This window comes from Coenobita brevimanus, chromosome 110, assembly GCF_032717465.1.
Source record: "Coenobita brevimanus isolate Jiangsu-jjx chromosome 110, ASM3271746v2, whole genome shotgun sequence".
In the NCBI taxonomy this organism is placed as follows: domain Eukaryota; kingdom Metazoa; phylum Arthropoda; class Malacostraca; order Decapoda; family Coenobitidae; genus Coenobita; species Coenobita brevimanus.
The window spans coordinates 36,251,281-36,270,114 of record NC_137063.1 but is presented as its reverse complement, the minus strand read 5'-3'; the positions used below and the strand labels follow the sequence as shown (position 1 = coordinate 36,270,114).

The 18,834-nt window shown below is 43.2% G+C and overlaps 1 protein-coding gene and 1 non-coding gene across 3 annotated transcripts in view; both read left to right on the top strand.

Moving 5' to 3' along the window:
* The window catches only part of LOC145417333 (cysteine protease ATG4B-like), a 387,500-nt gene that overhangs the window by 102,704 nt on the left and 265,962 nt on the right, over window positions 1-18,834 (top strand). The gene's annotated exons all lie outside the window — the stretch shown is intronic.
* Window positions 16,511-16,629, top strand: LOC145417695 (5S ribosomal RNA). The gene has a single exon (XR_013900558.1). It is a non-coding gene; the product is annotated as a 5S ribosomal RNA (ribosomal RNA).

Sequence of the window (18,834 nt, the reverse complement as noted above, 5' to 3'; positions counted from 1 at the left end):
ACAGTCTTGTTAATGTGCTTTTTGGGTGACAGATTATCCCGGACCAACATTCCCAGGTCCTTCCCTTCTCCCGCTTTCGTGATCGGTTCCTTTCCCATTAAGTAATTCAGGGATGGCCCTCTGATACTTTTCCCCATTTCCAATATTTTGCATTTTTTGCATTGAAATTAATTTCTCATAGCCAGGCTCCAGTTGTAAATCCCATCCAGGTTGTCCTGCATCATTTTACAGTCTTCTTCAACTTCTACTTTCCTCATGAGCTTTGCATCATCTGCAAACAGACTTGCATAACTGTTCATTCCATCCACCATAACATTTACATAAATCAGGAACATTACAGGCGCCAGCAACAAGCCCAGGACTCCACTTGTTACATCCCTCCACCCTGACATCTTGTCTTTTATTACTGTCCTCATCTGTTTGTCTCTCATGGAGTCTCTCATCCACTTCGGGAGGTTTCCGTTTAGTCCTCCTATGTGCTCCAGTTTCCATATGTCACTTATGGGGTACCTTGTCAGAGGCTTTCCCCAGATCTAAGTACAGTAATCCCTGTAATATCTGATGTAATACAGCCAAAGGGATGTCTGGAAAGTGGGATCATCCTGGGCTGGTACTTATGGACACTAACCCAGCCAAACTCAGAAAACCACCTACATAACTCCCTACTGGACATTCATAGCACCTATTTAAGACTCTGTTCACACAAATAAGGGACAGAAAGCATGAAATAATTGAAAAGAAACCAGAGAATGAGGATTTAGAGGTGAGTATGGAAAATATTTAGCAGTATTCAGGGTACTTACACCAAGTTCGTGGCCGTCGCGATGAATAACCTGCCTCCTCTCAGACTCTGACAGTAATAAGGTGCACCTGAAGCACCTTACAGTACTGTAATCCAGTGTTGCACTGCACTTAATCCTTTGTACTCTGAATTCCAATTTCTTAACACTGCACATTCTTTTCTCACTTGCACTCAACTTGAAACTCACCACTGTTGCACTCTGCACTTAAGCCTTTGCACTCTGAATTCAAATTTCTTAACACTGCGCATTCTTTTCTCACTCGCACTCTTCTTGAAACTCACCACTGTTGCACCCTGCACTTAATCCTTTGCACTCTGAGTTCTAATTTCTTAACTCTGTACTGTACATTATGTTCATTACACTGCGCAACCTGTAAATTCCCGTGTGGTCTAGTGGGGAGTTCTTGCTGTTTATTCACTGTCAGAGTCTGAGAGTAGGTATTGCAGGTGACCGAGGGAAGCGTTGCTGGGACGTGGTGATGGACTACCCACTGCAGATGACTCTGAAGACAGGTGCAAACTCACATCCAGTGGTGACTCCACCGTCGTCAGTGTGCTGGGCTGTGGCTTGAAGGTGGAAGGCCTGTCTTGGGGAGGCAGTGGTGTGGTGCCAGGGCTGGGCACAACGGGGGTCATGGGCCTGAAGAAACTGTCAGTGGTTGATGGTTGATTGACGTAAGGAATGGCAATTCTGGAGATTGATGATGTGCTGCCTGAAAGCACACACTTCCACCACAAGTCCCAGGGGCCCCATCTCCGTGTCACAGTTTGGGTGTTCTGGGTAGTCAAGAATGAACTGGACGTGCTCCCAGAGTGCACTCATCTTCGGGATGGCAGGAGTAGTGGCGTGCTGAGAGGAGTCTGCATCATCGTCGCTGTCCTCGTCAGAATCTTCAAGCTGGGTACTTGTTTCGACAACTGAAGATGTAATCTCGATATCAGACATGATATGATACCCAGGATCGCCCTCGTCGTCATCCAACCACTCATGCACTTCGTCCACATCAACATCGTCGCCAGCCACACAAAGACGTGCATGGAAGTCATCCACATCAAAACCTAGAAAGCTGTGCACTACATCGGCTCCGAGAAGCAGACGAGACCAACCACTTTCCAGAGTCTTGACAGAGACTTCCCTCCATGCACTGGCCCAGTTGTAGATGGCTGACTTGATGTTGTAGTGGCGAAGGTTTTCCAAAGTCTGCTGGCCTCGTGTATCCTGTCCCTTGCTGCGCTCGTCCTCATCCTCAAGAACAACCATCACCTTGTCCAAGAACTTCCGACGGTACAGCTTCTTCGTTGTCATGATCACTCCTTGGTCCATTGGTTGAATGAGAGCAGTCGTATTAGGTAGAAAAACAAGCACCTAATGTGACTGTTCTCTACCACCAGCTCCTTGTTGGACGGATGCACAGGTGCATTGTCCAGAAGAAGGAGGGACTTTACCTGGTCGTGTGAGATTCCCAGTATGTTCGTCTGATAATGGATGACCTCCTTGATGAAGTGCTGGTGAATCCAGACTTTGAAGATCTTGGCTGTGGGCCAGGCCTTCACAGAATGGTACCACACGACAGGAAGGACATCCATCACCCCACAAAGGCACCGAGGCTGCTTTGCACGGCCAACAACAATGGGCTTGAGCCGGTGCATGCCATTAGCATTGGCGCAACACAAAGCAGAAATCCGTTGCTTTGAGAGCTTGCAGCCAGGTACATATTTCTCTGTCTCCTTGGCTTGAGTGGTCGCTGGCAGCGAGCGATAGAATAGACCAGTTTCATCGGTGTTGTAGATTTCACCAAGAGTGAGGCCCTCCCTGTCGATCAAGCCCTTCACCTTCTGCCGAAACTCCTCTGCTCCCTCCTCATTGGCGTCCAGAGCTTCGCCATGGGCCTTACAGTTGGTGAGGCCATGCCTTAACTTGAAAGTGAAGAGCCAACCCTCAGATGCCTTGAAGTCTGGGGTGTCGTGTAACCTTACGAACTTCTCGGTGGCAGCCTTCATCTCCGTACTACGCACCAGCACACCAGCAGCACATTGTTGTCGGTACCAAATCAGCATAGAGCGGTCAATTTCTGCAAACCAGGGAGCGTACCTAACCTTCCTCTCCACATTGTGTTTGGTTTTCGATGCGAAGTAAGCCACGTACTGGGTGAGCTTGTCTTGGGATTTCTTAATATCAAACAAGGTAGAGCGGGTCAGGTTGAATTCACTGAGGATGTGTGACGTCGATCATCCCGCACCCACCTTCTCCAATATCTTCCTCTTCTTCTCCAGAGTCAGAACCACTCGCTTCCTCTTCTTGAGCGTCGGAGCTATCATCACACACACGAGGAAGAGGCAGCAGAGGAACAACAGGGCCTGCAGGAGGTAGGGCACCACCACAAAAGTGAGCACGTGGGCAGCCATGGTGAGGAGTGTGCACTCATGACGATGGGTAGGCGGGAAATGGGGAGGCGGCAGCGTCACCCTGCTGGACGTCGGTGGAACTACGCAGCAAAACACAGCTGGTCTGCACCGCGCGCCAAGTTCAAATTACAGGTGAAAAAAAAAATCAGATTTTTAAAAATTGCTTTTTAATGTTTTTTTTTTTGGCCAGTTTTGGGTTCTGAAGGCCAGAACCAAAAATGTTTGGACACTGGGGAGTCTGGATACTGGGTGTCCGGATATTACAGGGATTACTGTACACACAATCCACCCAACGATCTCTCCTGTACCACATAAATTGCTTTGAGTAGAAATTCAGATTTGAGACACATGACCTTCCATTTCTGAATCCAAACTGACTCTCAGCCAAAATGTCCATCTCCTCCAGATATTTTGTCCTTCTATCTTTCAGGATTCTCTTGCACAATTTTGTGGCCATGCTGGCCAGGGACAAATTCAGAGATTTCTCCTTATTCCCTCATTTGTGAATTGGCACCACATTGGCCCTCTTCCATTCCTGGGGCACTTTCCCTTCTTCCGGAGAACACACAATTAAACTGTGAATCTTGTCTGCAAGTTGTTCTCTGCATTCCTTTAGTATCCAATTCGAGATCCCGTTAGGCCCTGGGGTCTTCCTTACATGTTGAGCTTCCAGCAATGTACACACTCCCTGCATTTCCACTTTTATATCTTTTAACACTATATTTCTAATCACACACTCCCCATCCACAAAATCACTTTCTTTGGTGAAAAAACGATAGGAAACTTTGGTTCATTATCTCCACATGCATTACCATCTTTGTATATCTTTCCTTCTACTCTCAGCTTATTGATTCCTTCCTTGTGTTTCAATTTGCCATTGACAAACCTATAAAAAATTTAGGTTCTTCCTTACATTTGTCAGTTATACCTCCTTCAAAGTTTCTTTCTTCCTCTCTGTGTATTCTTGTATATTCATTTTTAGTTCTTTTGTACTCATCCTTTGTTCTATTATTGTCTCTCTCCATTTGTTCCATGCCGCATCCTTTTCTTTTTTTGCTGTCATACACCAATCAACCAATCCTTTTTCTTGTTCTCTTTCCCTCTTGCTCGTGGCACATATCTTTCCACACCTGAGTCATAAAATCCTCGAAAGATATCGCACTCTTCCTGCATCTCTCTTGTTTCTCTGAATTCTCTCCAGTCTGCATGTTCAAAAAATGTTCTCATTCATTCATTCATCATCTAATCCCTACAGTGCCCCATAAGGAGCGTAGGAGCCCGGAGCTAGGCAAGTTGGTCCTGACATTTAAGACGAGAGTGACCAGCCTCACTCATCCCTGAGTGGCATTATGTGAACAATAAACCCAAGTCACCCCATGGATATACACCTGCATTGGCTCAATCTGATTGGAGCGCCGTAATTACACACTAAACCACCAGGTGCCAAAATTTGGTTATATGGTTACCACCCAGCATAGTAAATCGTTTACTGGTGTACAGGAAACCATTTGGCTTGTCACTCAGTGTAGAGTCACCCATAGGCAGAAGGAAGAGGAAAGAATGAGGGAAAGAAAGACAGAAGAGGGAGTGCAAGGTCACCTGTAGTCAGGAGAACGAGGAAAGAATGAAGGAAAGAAAGTCAGAGGAAGATGAAAGGAAAGAAGGATGGAGGAAAGGAAAGAGCAGACACCCGAGTGCAGCACTACATTGAGTGAGTGGATGGTGAGTGCGTTCTCAGTCCTGTAAAGTTTGCTTTCCCAAAGTTGTATCATCCATGCCTGTACAGCTCATCTCTTGTCGCCACATTCCCTTCTATCGTTTGGAACTCAATCATTACTTGATCACTTTTTCCTACAGGACACAGATATTTCAGAAATTCCAGTATCTCAGGTTCTTGGTTAGCAGTAAATCTAGTCTTGCTGGTGTGTCATCACTTGTAAATCTTGTCTCTTCTTTGACCCACTGGGTCATTACATTATTCTTTGCTATAATTAACATTATACTGCCCCACAAATCATCACTACCTCCTGAGTCCCACTCTTCCCAGTTCACCTCTTTACAGTTAAAATCAACCACCAGGATTATATTGTTGCTTTTCTCAGTCATTTTCTATAGGTGTCTATTCATATATGAGAACATCTCCTGATGTTCATCCTCATTCCATGCCCTTGTCTTAGAGGGTACGTATGCTACAGCAATGTCTCTCCTGCCTTTCCCTCTGGTTTCTAGTTCTCGCTTCTACCCTACCTTCCCCTAGTTCCACATCATCCACATTTATGCTGCTCTTCACTGCTATCATCACCCCTTCTCCCATTTCTTCTTTTCTGTCTTTTTTCCATTATTTGTATTTACCATCTCCCAGTTGGGTATCAGTATCCTGTCTTAGCTTGGTCTCCACAAAGCACATAATATCTGGCTCATCTACCTTCAAGAAATCATTGATATCTAGCCTTGCCAAGGTTAAGTCATCCACACTAGCAAATGCTACTTTCAGTCTTTTTGTATTATTTATTATTCTTTTCTTCTCCCTTCCTTTCTCCATCAGCACCACTTCCTCAATTTGTGATCCATAACTCTCCAATAGAACTCTTCACTTCCTCCATTCTCTGGTCTTTTTTTCCTTAGTTTCCTTGACTAGCTCCTTAACTTTAGCTCTTTCTTCGTCATATGCATCGCTCCTTATCGAAACATATCATGAACCCTTCCATATCTGCTGGTTTCCATTTCTTGTTAAGCCTGTCAGGTTTCTGGGCCAGGCAGATATGTCTCTTGCTAGAGTCAGCTACTCAAGCTGACCCACATCTTCGTGGCCTGATATTTTTCTTTGGTCGCTGTGTGTAAACACACTTTTCATGATAGAATGTTGGTTTTGGTGTCATTTTAAAGCTGAATAGTTGTACTTTATTGTAGTATGTTCAAGAAAGGAGAACAAAGGAAATAAAATGTCAAAATGATGAGTTGAACTTAGGCAAAAAACAAAAATTTTAGACCTTGCCGTAGAAAAATATTCAGCAGAAAAAAATCATAAAGATACGCAAATCTGGTTTAAACCTTGCAAAACTACAATAAATTACCTTTACAATGATTTAGATTATTTTAATTTTTGCAATTTATTGTGCGGTAAAGCCAAAGGAAAGAGATGCACAATTTTATTTTAGTCTCTACCTCATATTCACTTCGCAATCTTTTTCTTTGATCAGTCAGTGTAAATATACCTTTTATGATAGGATGCTGGTTGTGGTGTTATTTTGAAGCTGAATAGTTGTACTTTATCGTAGTATGTTCCAAAAAGGGAAACATAGAAGATAAAAAGTCAAAGTGATGAGTTGAAGTTAGGCAAAAAGCACAAATTTTATACTTTTCCGTAGAAAAATATTCTCCAAGAATAAAGTGATAAAGAAACAAAGCCATGAGTCAGATCAGTTATGCAGTACCTGCTGCACATAGAGCAACCATTCCATGACATCACGCTCAAGTTTCTTTGTTATGACACGTAAATGTGATTTATGGTGAATATTTTACAAAAGTTTCTTAAAATGACGATTAAAAGCATCATTGGAATCTCTGAGGTTGGATTTGAAATGACTATCAAAATCGTCTTCGGAATCTCGAAGGGTTAATAATCTCATTTACTGTAACCTGTGACCGAAACTTAACATTTAGTGGCTGTGCCCCTCCTTCCTCGTATCAGCCCAGTCTAAACACTTTTTCAGTCTCTCCTTGAGCTTCATTGTTTACCTCCATAACTAATGATATTATCTCTTTAGCCCTTCTCAGTTCTTCTCTTTCCCTTTTTGATCTTACTGACATAGGATTTTCCTTTAATCCTGAAATTATCACTTTTTTTTCCTATCTGCAACATCCCTAACCAAAGATTCTCTACTTTTTATTACCTTCACCACTTCCTTCTTCATCTTTTCATGGCTTTCCTTTCTCTGTTGTTCCAAAACCTCCTTAAGACTTATTGTATCTTCCTCTTGAGTTTTCCTCTGCCCCTTGTGTTCCTCTAATTTCCTTGATATGTTCCTCATGCACCATAGTTTTAGATTCATTCTTGTCAAGTTTACATTTCATCTTTTCCCTTTCCTCCCCAAGCCTCTTATTTTCCAATTTAAGCTGTTTTATATCACTTGTGGCTGATTCATTACTCGCTTTTAATTCGGACACCTTTCTCTCCAGGTTAACACTGTGTGAGCACATGCTCTCTAACTTGTTTTTCAACTCCTTTATCTCCCTCTCCTGTTCTGAGGTCTGTTCCTGTAATTCCCTAATTATTGCCCATACCTGTTTTAATTTCTGGGCATTCTTCATTCTTCTCAGCCATTTTCTCCACACCTGCTGCTCTTGTTTGGTTCAGTTTAATACTTCTGTTGTTTTGTTCTTCATTAGAGAACGCTGCAAACTCATCATCATCATCATCATCGCCCAATCTCACATTGCCCCATGAGGAGCGTAGGAACCCAGGCTAGGCAAGTTGGTCCTGACATTTAAGATGAGAGTGACCAGCCTCACCCATCCCTGAGTGGCATAACGTGAGCAATAAACCCCAACCACCCCTTAAATATAAACCTTCACCAGCTCAATCTGATTGGAGTGCCGTAATTGCCCACTAAACCACCAGGCTCCAAAATTTGGTTATATGGTTACCACCTGGCATAGTAAATGGTTTCCTGGCGTACAGGGAACGATTTGGCTTGACGCTCAATGTAGAATCACCCACAGGCAGAAGGAAGAGGAAAGAATGAAGGAAAGAAAGACAGAAGAGGGAGTGTAAAGTCACCTGTAGTCAGAAGGACATGGAAAGAATGAAGGAAAGAAAGACAGAAGAGGATGGAAAGAAAGAAGGATGGAGGAAAGGAAAGGGCATACACCCTAGAGCAGCACTACATCAAGTGAGTGGATGGTGAGTGCCTCCACCAACTGGATGTAAGCAATGGACTACTTCTCTCTGCCATGACGCAGTTGTACAAAATTTAAAACCGTTACTGTGTTTAACTCTTATTTGACTGACTCCTCTAGCTTATTTTCACTCATCTGAGATGGGCCCACCACTCACGCATTCGATTTGCATATTCACAATAGGCAGGCTTCTTTTTCGCCGCTGATTTGAGCTTTATTTTCCCACTCTGTGCATGGAGCTTCGCCACTGACAACATCCTGTGGGGGGGGGGGTTGTGTGTGTGTGTATTTACCTAGTTGTATTTACCTATAGTCGCGGGTTACCACTCTGAGGTTGTCATTATCGTACCCTGGCTTCGCCACTGGCAACATCCTGTGTGTGTGTGTCTGTGTCTGTGTCTGTGTACCTGTGTATGTGTGTGTGTATTTATCTAGTTGTATTTACCTATAGTCGCGGGTTACCACTCTGAGGTTGTCATTATCGTACCCTGGCAGCCTACCATTCAAAAGTGCATCCCATTTCATGTACAAGATGAGATGCAAGTCTGTCTATCTATCTATCTATTGCCAGACCTTAATCCCGTTCGGGGTGGCCACAAACAAATCGCCTCCACGTTGCCCGGTCCCCCGCCATTTCACTACCCTGCTCCCAACTCACACCCCCCTCTCTCATATACCTCTCCACTCCATCCCTCCATCTCATCCTCGGCCTCCCCCTCCCTCTTCCCCTCTCCACCTCACTCACATACACTCTCCTTATCAGTCTCTCACCCTCCATCCCCTCCACTTGGCCAAACCACCTCAGTATGTTCCTCCTAACGCTTCCTATCACATCCACATCCACACCACAATGCTTCAGTATATCCTCATTTGTCAACCTGTCAGTCCATGTGACTCCACAGGCTCCTCTTAAATAACTCTTTTCCACTGCTCTCACTTTGATTTGCGTCCTTCCAACAACGTCCAAGCTTCACTCCCATACATTAGAGTTGGTATCACAATACTGTCATGTAGTAACATTTTCACTTCCATGCTTACTTCCCTGTTTCTTATCACTCCTTTCAAGGAACCAGCAGCCTTTCTTCCTTGTTGTACCCTTTCAAGCACTTCACCCTCCAAACTTCCATCCTTACTCATCACACTCCTCAAGTACTTAAATGTACTCACATTTTCCATTTCCTCACCATGCAGCCTCACTGTACATTTACTGACTTCACCTCTCTCAAAGGCCATCACTTTACTCTTCTGTACATTCACCTTTAGATTCCATTTCTTACACACTCTCCCAAACTCATCCACCAAGCCTTGCAGCTCCCTTTTGTCTTCATCTAACAACACAGTATCATCTGCAAACAACAGTACAGGGAGTTTCCAAACACTACCCTCTCTCACTAAGGCCGCTGCAACATCCACTGCCCTACCTTGTATCTCTTTTATTATCCCATCCATGTACAGATTGAACAACCATGGAGACATGACACATCCCTGTTTTCAACCCAACCTTCAAAGAGAAAAATTCACTCAGTTCACCATCCACACGCACTGCAGCCTTAGCACCACCATACATACTCTTCACAGCATTCAACAAGTTCCCATCTACTTCATATATTCTCAATACTTTCCACAGTCCTTGTCTATCCATGCTGTCATATGCTTTCTCAAATCCATGAAGGCCGCAGACAACTTCTTTCCCTTCTCTAGAAACTTGTCCACTAAAGATCTAAGAATGAATATCTGATCTACACAACCTCTTCCCTTCCTAAAGCCTCCCTGTTCTTCTCCAACCAATTTCTCTGTTCTTTCTCTAACTCTATCAATAAGTATCCTACCATACACTTTTCCTATTATACTAAGAAGACAAATGCCCCTATGATTACCACACACTTCTTTTTCCCCTTTTCCTTTGTACAAGGGAATAATTATACCTGACTTCCAATCCTCCAGGACTCTACTTTCCTCCTAGGCCAATCTGCACATCTTCCACATCCATTTTACTACTATCTCACCCCCATGCTTCAGCATTTCACCACACACTCCATCAATTCCTGGGGCTTTCCCCAATTTGACTTTCTTCATTGCTTCCACAACTTTTATCCTACTAGTTTCTTCCTGTCTTCTCACCTCCCTCCTTCTCCTAGCCATTCCCCAGCCACTTATGCATGCATTACTTTCATTCTCTATGTTCAACAATTCCTTAAAGTGTTCTCTCCATCTGCTCACTTTTTCTCCTTTCTCCACTAGTAATCTACCATTTTCATCTTTCACTCCCCTACTAACTTCACTGCCACCTTGTCTGACTTTCTTTACCTCTTTCCAGAACATTTTCTTATAGTCCCTCCACTTTACACTCAAATTCCTTCCAAATTCCTCATCCACTCTCTTCTTGCTCTCTCTTACTAATCTTTTCACCTCTCTCTTTCTTTTTACATATAACTCTCTCTTCCGCCTCTCAACTTCTTCCATGCCCCTATTTCTCATCCATTCATTGTATGCTTTCTTCTTTTGTGCTACAGCCTGTCTCACCTCTTCAGTCCACCACGCTGTTCCTTGCACCCCCCTCCGTCTTCTCTTCCTCCAACACACCACATCACATGCCGCACATATTTCTTCTGTAAATATCCTGCACACACCTTCCACGTCCCCCTTCTGCTCCAATTCATATTTGCCCAATCGTTCCTCCACTTCTCTCTTATACTCTGCCTTTTTCTCATCCTCTTGTAACCTTTCCACTCTCCTTGCAACTACTCCTTCTTCTCTTCCTTCCCTTCTTCTGTTTCTCAATCTTACTTGGATCTTGATTCTGGCCACCACCAAGTAGTGGTCAGAAAGTCCACTCCCCCAACCTCTATAAGCTCTTTGCATCCATTACACGTCTTCGCATACTTTCATCCACACACACACACATAATCAATCATTGCCATCCTTTCATTCAGTTCACCACCCACCCTTCTCATCACATGCCATGTATACCTGTGGATCATTTTGTGCCTGAAGAGGGTATTGGCTGTCACCAACCCCCTCCCAGCACGAATGTCCACTAACGCACTGCCATTCTCATCTGTCTCAGCAGGCACACCCCACCCACCAACTATTCCATCCACTTTCACATTCCCTACTTTACTATTCACATCACCAGTCAAAAACAGTCTCATTCCTTCCAAACTTTTCCATGCACACTTCCACATTTGTCCAGAACTCTTCTCTCACTCTGCTTGCACAATCTTGTGTTGGCACATACACGCACACAATCACCCACATTTGTATTCCAACTTTCAATCTTACCAACACAATCCTTGAGCCAACTGATCCATACCCTCTTATGTTCTTCATCCATCTTTTACTCACAACAATACACACTCCTTCTTTTGCCCTCTCATTCTCACCTACTCCTGCACATATACCCCATTCATACTTTCATTCTCTCACACCCTCTCCTCTCCATTTAGTTTCAGTTATTCCACATACATCCACTTTCACACCCTCAAGCACCTGAACAATCTCTCTCTCTCACTTTCACCTCATCATTCGCATCCCTTACATTCCATGTCATGATCTGTACCATGTCCTTTGTCCGGTCCTCGGTCATCATTGTTTGGTCAGTCCTTGTCCGAGGCTTCTTGTTCATCTTTTTAGTTAGTTGTTTTCCGGGGAGGAGCACTAACCCTCCGCCAATCCTTTTAGTTGCCCCATACAACAAGCAGGGATACTGGGGGAGTATTCTTGAAAAACCCCTCTACCCCCAGGGGGATAGTGATTCGTGTATAATATGTTTTTGTATAATAATATTCGTGTATAATATATTCGTTCATAATGTACTGTAATATGATTCGTGTATAATATGATACGAAATCGGACACACTTTTGAATGGTATTTTGCCAGGGTACAATAATGACAATCTCGGAGTCGTGCACCGCGACTATAGTTGTATTATACAAGAAAGGAGCTATGCTTGTGGGGTCCCGTCTTTGTTTCTTGACAAGTCGAACTTTGTTTTGAACTCATTTAAGTGTGTGGACTGGATGATCTCTTTGTCCAGGCCATTCCACAGGTCCATGCATCTGTATGGAAAACTATACTTCTTGATATCCGTCAAGCAACTTGGCTTTTTTAGTTTCATTTCCTTTCCTCTTGTTACTCTCCCATCCCATACAGAGATCTTCTCTGTCAATTTTTTCTACTCCCACCCTGGCCCTGAACACTGCAATCATGTCGCCCCTCTCTCTCCATTCTTCTGAGGAAGGCAGGTCCAGTTTTTCTAGCCTTTCCTCGTACAACAGATATGCCAGGCTAGAGACCATCTTGGTTGCTGTGCTCTGTATTCTCTCGATCTTGTTAATATCTTTCTTTTTATGTGGGGACCACACTACTTTCACATATTCCAACCTGGGGCGGGTCATGACCACTATCAATTTTTTCATCATCTCCTCATCCATGTAATGAAATGCTACTCTTATGTTAGTCAAGAGATTATATGTCTCTCAAACTATCTTGTTAATGTGTTTTTCAGGTGACAGATTATCCTGGACCAGCACTCTCAAGTCCTTTTCTTCTCTCACTTTTGTGATTAGTTCATTACCCATCAAATAATTCAGCGATGGTCTCTTAGTACTTTTACCCATTTCGAGTACAGTATTTTACATTTTTTGTTTGTTGAATTTCATTTGCCATATCCGGCTCGTCATGAAGCATAGCCAGGTTCTCATGCAGCATTTTACAGTCTTCTTCAACTTCTACTCTTCTCATGATCATCACATCGTCAGTAAACAGACTTGCATAACTGTTTACTCCATCTACCGTATCGTTCATGTAAATCAGGAACATTATAGGCACTGACACTGAACCCTGTGGGACTCCACTTGTTACTTCCCTCCCTCCAGACATTCTGTCTTTTATTACTGTCCTCATTTGCCTGTCTCTCAAGAAGTCCCTCATCCACTCCAAGAGGTTCCCCTTCAGTCCTCCTATGTGTTCCAATTTCCACATTACATTAGTTGCTTGTGGGGTACCTTGTTAAGGTTTTCTCTAAATTTAAATACACACAATCCACCCAACTATCTCTTGCAGCATGTCCATCGCGCTTGAGTAGAAGCTCAACAGGTTGGAAACACTTGACCTTCCACTTTTGAATCCAGACTGACTTTTTACCAAAATGTCTATCTCCTCCAGATATTTTATCCATCTGTCTTTCAGGATTCTCTTGCACAGTTTTGCAACCATGCTGGTCAAGGACACTGGTCTGTAATTCAGGGGTACTTCCTTTTTCCCTCCCTTATAAATTAATACCACATTGGCTGTCTTTCATTCCTGAAGCATTTTCCGTTCTTCCAGAGAACCCACAATTAAACCATGAATCTTATCCCCCATTTGTTCTCTGCATCCCTTTAGTATCCAGCGAGAGATCCCGTCTGGTCCTGGGGCCTCCTTGCATCTTGAGTTTCCAGTAATTTGTATACTGTACTTCTTGCACTTCAACCTTTACATATTTTGACACTATATTTTTAGTCACTTCTCCTCCACAAAATCACATTCTGTAGTGAAGACTGATTGGAAGCATATGTTCATTACTTCAACTTGCATAACCACGTGTTTATAGACATTTCTCTTTACTTTCAGCTTACTGATTCCCTCCTTTTGTTTCAGTATGCCATTAATGAACATGTAAACAATTTAGGTTCTTCCATACATTTGTCAAATACATTATACATTTTTTGAAGCATCTTTCTTCCTCTCCGTATTCTTGTATATTCATTTCTAGTTTTTTTTATATGCTTCCTTTGTTCTGTCATTATTTATTTTTCTTCATTTGTTCCAAGCCTTATCCCTTTCCTTTTTTGCTGTCATACACCTTTTGTTGAATCAGTCATTTCTCCAGTTCTCTTTCCCACTAACTTTTGGCACATACTTTTCGTATCCATCTATCTATCTATTGCCAGACACCATAATCCCGTTAGGGGTGGCCATTTGACTCTGAGTTATTTGTTTTACAGGGAGGGGCACTAACCCTCCACCAACCCACTTGTTCACACATAGGGTGCACATATGGTTTGGTTATCATACTTTTTCACCTGTATTATATAATTCTGGAAAGATATCCCACTTCTTCTGTATCTCTCGTTTCCCAGAATTCTCTCTAATCCGCTTCACTTCTTAAAAAAATATTTCTCAATCCTGTAAAGTTTGCTTTTCCAAAGCTGCATCTTCCATGCCTGTATAGTTTGTCTCTTGTCTCCCCAATTCCTTCTGTAGTTTGGAACTCTATCACTGCATGGTCACTTTTTCCTGTTGGACACAGATATTTCAGAGATTCATTTGCATCAGGTTCTTTGATTAGAATTAAATCATGTCTTGCTGGTGTGTCATCCCTTTAAATCTTGTCTCTTCTGTGACCCACTAGGTCATTACAGTATCCATTGCGACATTTAACAGTATACTGTCCCAAGACTCTTCACTACTTCATGAGTCCCACTCCTCCCAGTTTACCTCTTTACAATTGAAGTCCCCCATCAGGATTATGTTCCTTTTTTCAGCCACCTTCTGTAGGTATCTAACCATGTCCGACAACATCTGATATTCCTCCTCCTTCCATGCTCTTGTCTTGGGGGGGACATACTGTATGCTATTGTGATGTCTCTCGTCTTTCCCTCGGGTTTCCATCACGACATTTACCACTTCAGCCATACCTTCTCCCAGTTCCACACTATCCACGTTTAGGCTGTTTTTCACTGCTATCATCACTTCTCCTCCTGTTTTTTCTTTTCTGTCTCCACTCCATAGTTTGTGTTTCCCATTTCCCATTTGGATTTCAGTATTCTCTCTTAGCTTGGTCTCTACAAAGCACATAATGTCTGGCTCATTTACCCTCAAGAAATCATCTATTTCTAGTCTTGCTGAGAATAAACCATCTACATTAGCATATTCCACTTCAGTCTTTTTGCCTTGTTTTTTATTCTGTCTTCCTCTCTCCCTCTCTCCTTCGGTACCACTTCCTTAATTTCTGATCCATAACCCTCCAATAGAACTCAGTCTTCTCTTCCTCTGTTCTCTGGTCTTTTTTTTTTTTTCGCTTCCTAAACAAGTTCCTTTATTTTAGCTCTCTCTTGATCATTTGCATCTCTCCTTATCAAGATATTTTTTAATCCTTCCATATCTGCTAATTTCCATGTCTTGTTGATTATTTCATTTACTGTGACCTGAGACTTGAATTTTACTTTGAGTGTTCTTGCCCCCTCCCTCCACATATTTTCCCAACCTAAACACTTCTTAGATCACTCTTGGGCTTTGCCCTTTCCTTCCAGAACTTTCAACACTATTTCCTTTGCTCTTCTCAGTTCTTCCTTTTCTCTTTTCTCTTTCTGACCTCTTTGACATCGGTTTTTCTTTCAAACCGGAGATAATCACGCATTTTTTTCTTGTCTGCTGCATCTGTAACAAGTGTGCATGCGTGCGTGTGTGTAAGTAGGGGTAATATGTGAGGTGTGTATGTGTGTGTGGGAGGGTTTTGTGTGTTTGTGGGGTTGTGTGTGTGTGGGGGGGGGGTTTGTGTTTGTGTGGGGTTGTGTGTGTGGGGGGGGTTGTCTGTGTGTATTTACCTATTTGTAGTACTGAATACAGGAATTGAGCCAAGATTTTGTCCTGTCTCCATGTCTACATTTATCCAGTCTAGTTTTAAACACCTGAATGTTTTTTTGCTTGCACTACCTTCTTGTCTAGGTCATTCCAAGTACCTGTGCTTCTGTTTGGGAAACTGAACCTTTAAGATCATTAAGATATCTACTTTTCCTCAGCTTGAAGTCATGACCTTTTGTTCTTCCATCATCCAACACAAAAAGATCCTCCCTATCCACCCTTTCCAATTCTCTTACATTTCTAAACATCATGATGAAGTCACCTCTTTCCCTTCTCTTGCGCAGTGTTGTTAACTTAAGTTTTTCCAGTCATCCTTTGTAGGTCAGTTCCCTTAAGCATGGTATAATCCTTGTAGCCATCCATTTAACCCTTTCCAGTTTATCAGTATACTTCTTCCAATGAGGTGATCGTACCACAGCCACATACCCTAGTCTTGGTCTTATCATGGTCACTATCAACTCCCTTAGCATTTCCTCGTCCTTACAATTAAAGGCCACTCTCATGTTGGTCAGTAATCTGTAAGTTCCTCCAGTGATTCTGTTTATGTGCTTTTCTGGTGATAAGTCATTCTGAGTAATCACTCCCAAGTCCTTATCATCTTTTCCTTTACCAATTATCTCATTGCCCAGTTTATATGTCTAATGTGGTCTTTTTTCACTCATTTCCATTTCTAATGCATGACACTTCTTGGCATTGAAATCCGTTTTCCAAGTCTGGCTTCAGCTGTGGAGTTCATCCAAGTCCTCTCACAGCTCTTTACAACTATGAATACATTTAATAACGGCCATACCACGTTGAGTACACCGCTTCCCGTCCGATCAGCGAAGTTAAGCAACGTTGGGTCTGGTTAGTACTTGGATGGGTGACCGCCTGGGTACACCAGATGCTGTTGGCATCCCTACGTGTCAAGTGGGGTTGGTGGAGGATTAGTGCCCCTCCCTGTAAAACAATTAACTCTAAGCCCTTGGTTACCCCGTTTGGGATACATGGCGTCTGGCAATGAATGAATGATTTTAGCATCATCTGCAAACATACTCATGTTACTATTCAAACCTTCTGGTAGATCATTTATATATGTCAGAAACATTATTAGGGCTAAGACAGAACCCTAGGGTACTCCACTGGTCACATTTTTCCATTGTGAAACCTTGTCCCGTATGACTGTTCTCATCTACCTTCCATCCATCCTTCATCCAATCCTATGCTTTCCCATGAGGAACGTAGGAACCCCGGGCCAGGCAAGTTGGTCCTGACATTTAAGATGAGAGTGACCAGCCTCACTCATTTCTGAGTGGCATTACATGAGCAGTAAACCCCAACCACCCCTTGGATATCAACTTACACAGGGAACCCGTTTGGAGCACCTTAATTACCCACTAAACCACTAGTCGCCATAATTTGGTAATGTGGTTACCACCCAGCATAATAAATGGTTTCCTGGGGTACAGGAAACCACTTGTGTTGTCACTCAGTGTAGAGTTACTCATAGGCAGAAGGAAGAGGTTAGAATGAAGGAAACAAAGACAGAAGAGGGAGTGTAAAGTCACCCACAGGCAGAAACCCCTAGGCAGAAGAAAGAGGAAAGTGTGAAGGAAAGAAAGACAGAAGAGGAAGGATGGAAGAGAGGAAAGGGCAGACACTCAAAGCAGCACTACATTGAGTGAGTGGATGGTAAGTGCCCCTACCTACCATTAGCAGATAATCTTCCATCCACTTTTATAGTTTCCCATGCAGGAAGCTGTTGTCTCTCCTGACATTGAGAGGACTTTTCCTGTGTGTTAGGGTCTTTGTATGCAGCATTTGTTAGGAGTGTGATGCTGAATGGTGGTGAGACCTGGGCAGTAAAGGAAGAGGATAATCACAGGCTCAAACGTACAGAAATGACAATGATTAGGTGGATGTGCATTGCGTCCCTGCATGCAAGGCCTGGGGGGACTGGGTTTATGATGGAAGAGTTAAGAGGTAGGATGGGACTGGAGTTTATTGGTGCTGTGATGAGGAGAGGTAGATTGAGATGGTTTGTGCATGTGGAGAGGATGGGGGATGATAATTGGGTGCAGAAGGTGAGAAGTGTTAATACTGGGGATGGGGTTGTGAGGGGTAGACCGAAAGAGATGTGGGACGAGGTCATTAAGTGTGACCTCAGGGTTAAGGGACTGAACAGGGAGGCTGCCATAGGTTGAGCAGCATGGAGAGCCACCATTAGGTGACCAAGGCCGATACATGCAAGCATGTTAGAGCCTACAAAACGAAAACGAAAACGATGCACTCCTCCGAATGTCTTCAACTTCCACAGCGGTCTCTTCTAGGGCACCCTGTCAAATGCTTTCTTGAGATCTAGATACACACAATCTGCCCACTCCTTTCTCTCTCTCTTGTATGACATCTGTTGCCCTACTATAGAAACTTAATATGTTAGTAACACAAGATCTTCCCTCCCTAAAACCAGATTGGCTTGGTGTTATGAGTTCATTTTCATATAAATATAATAATTTTCTCACAGATTTTACAAACAACACTATTAAGTGATACAGGTCTGTAATTGAGTGGATCTTCCCTATTTTCTCCCTTGAAGATTGGGACAGTATTTGCACTTTTCCAGTCTTTACATAACTGTCCATTTTCCTTAGAGCTCTTAATGATCACACAAACAGTCTACACTAATTGGTTAGCACAATTCATCAGTGAGAGACTGATAAGGAGAGTGTATGTGAGTGAGGTGGAGAGAGGGGAGAGGGAGGGGGAGACCAAGGATGCGATGGAGAGATGGAGTGGAAAGGTATATGAGAGTGGGGGGTGTGAGCTGGGAGCAGGGCAGTGAAATGGCTGGGGACAGGGCAACATGGAGGCGATTTGTTTGTAGCCAGCCCTTGCAGAATTAAAATGTCTGGGAATAAACAGATAGATAGGTTCCATCAGGATCCATCCCGCCACACTATCTGAGCCCATTGCTCTCCTCACATCCAAGTCCTTGAAGTCCCTCATCAGCTGTAACACTTCATTCATGACAACTGCAATTTCCACCATTCATGTCATCCTGGGTTCCATTTCAGGATCATTAAATTCCTTATCCAGCACATAGACTGACTGCAGCTTGTTG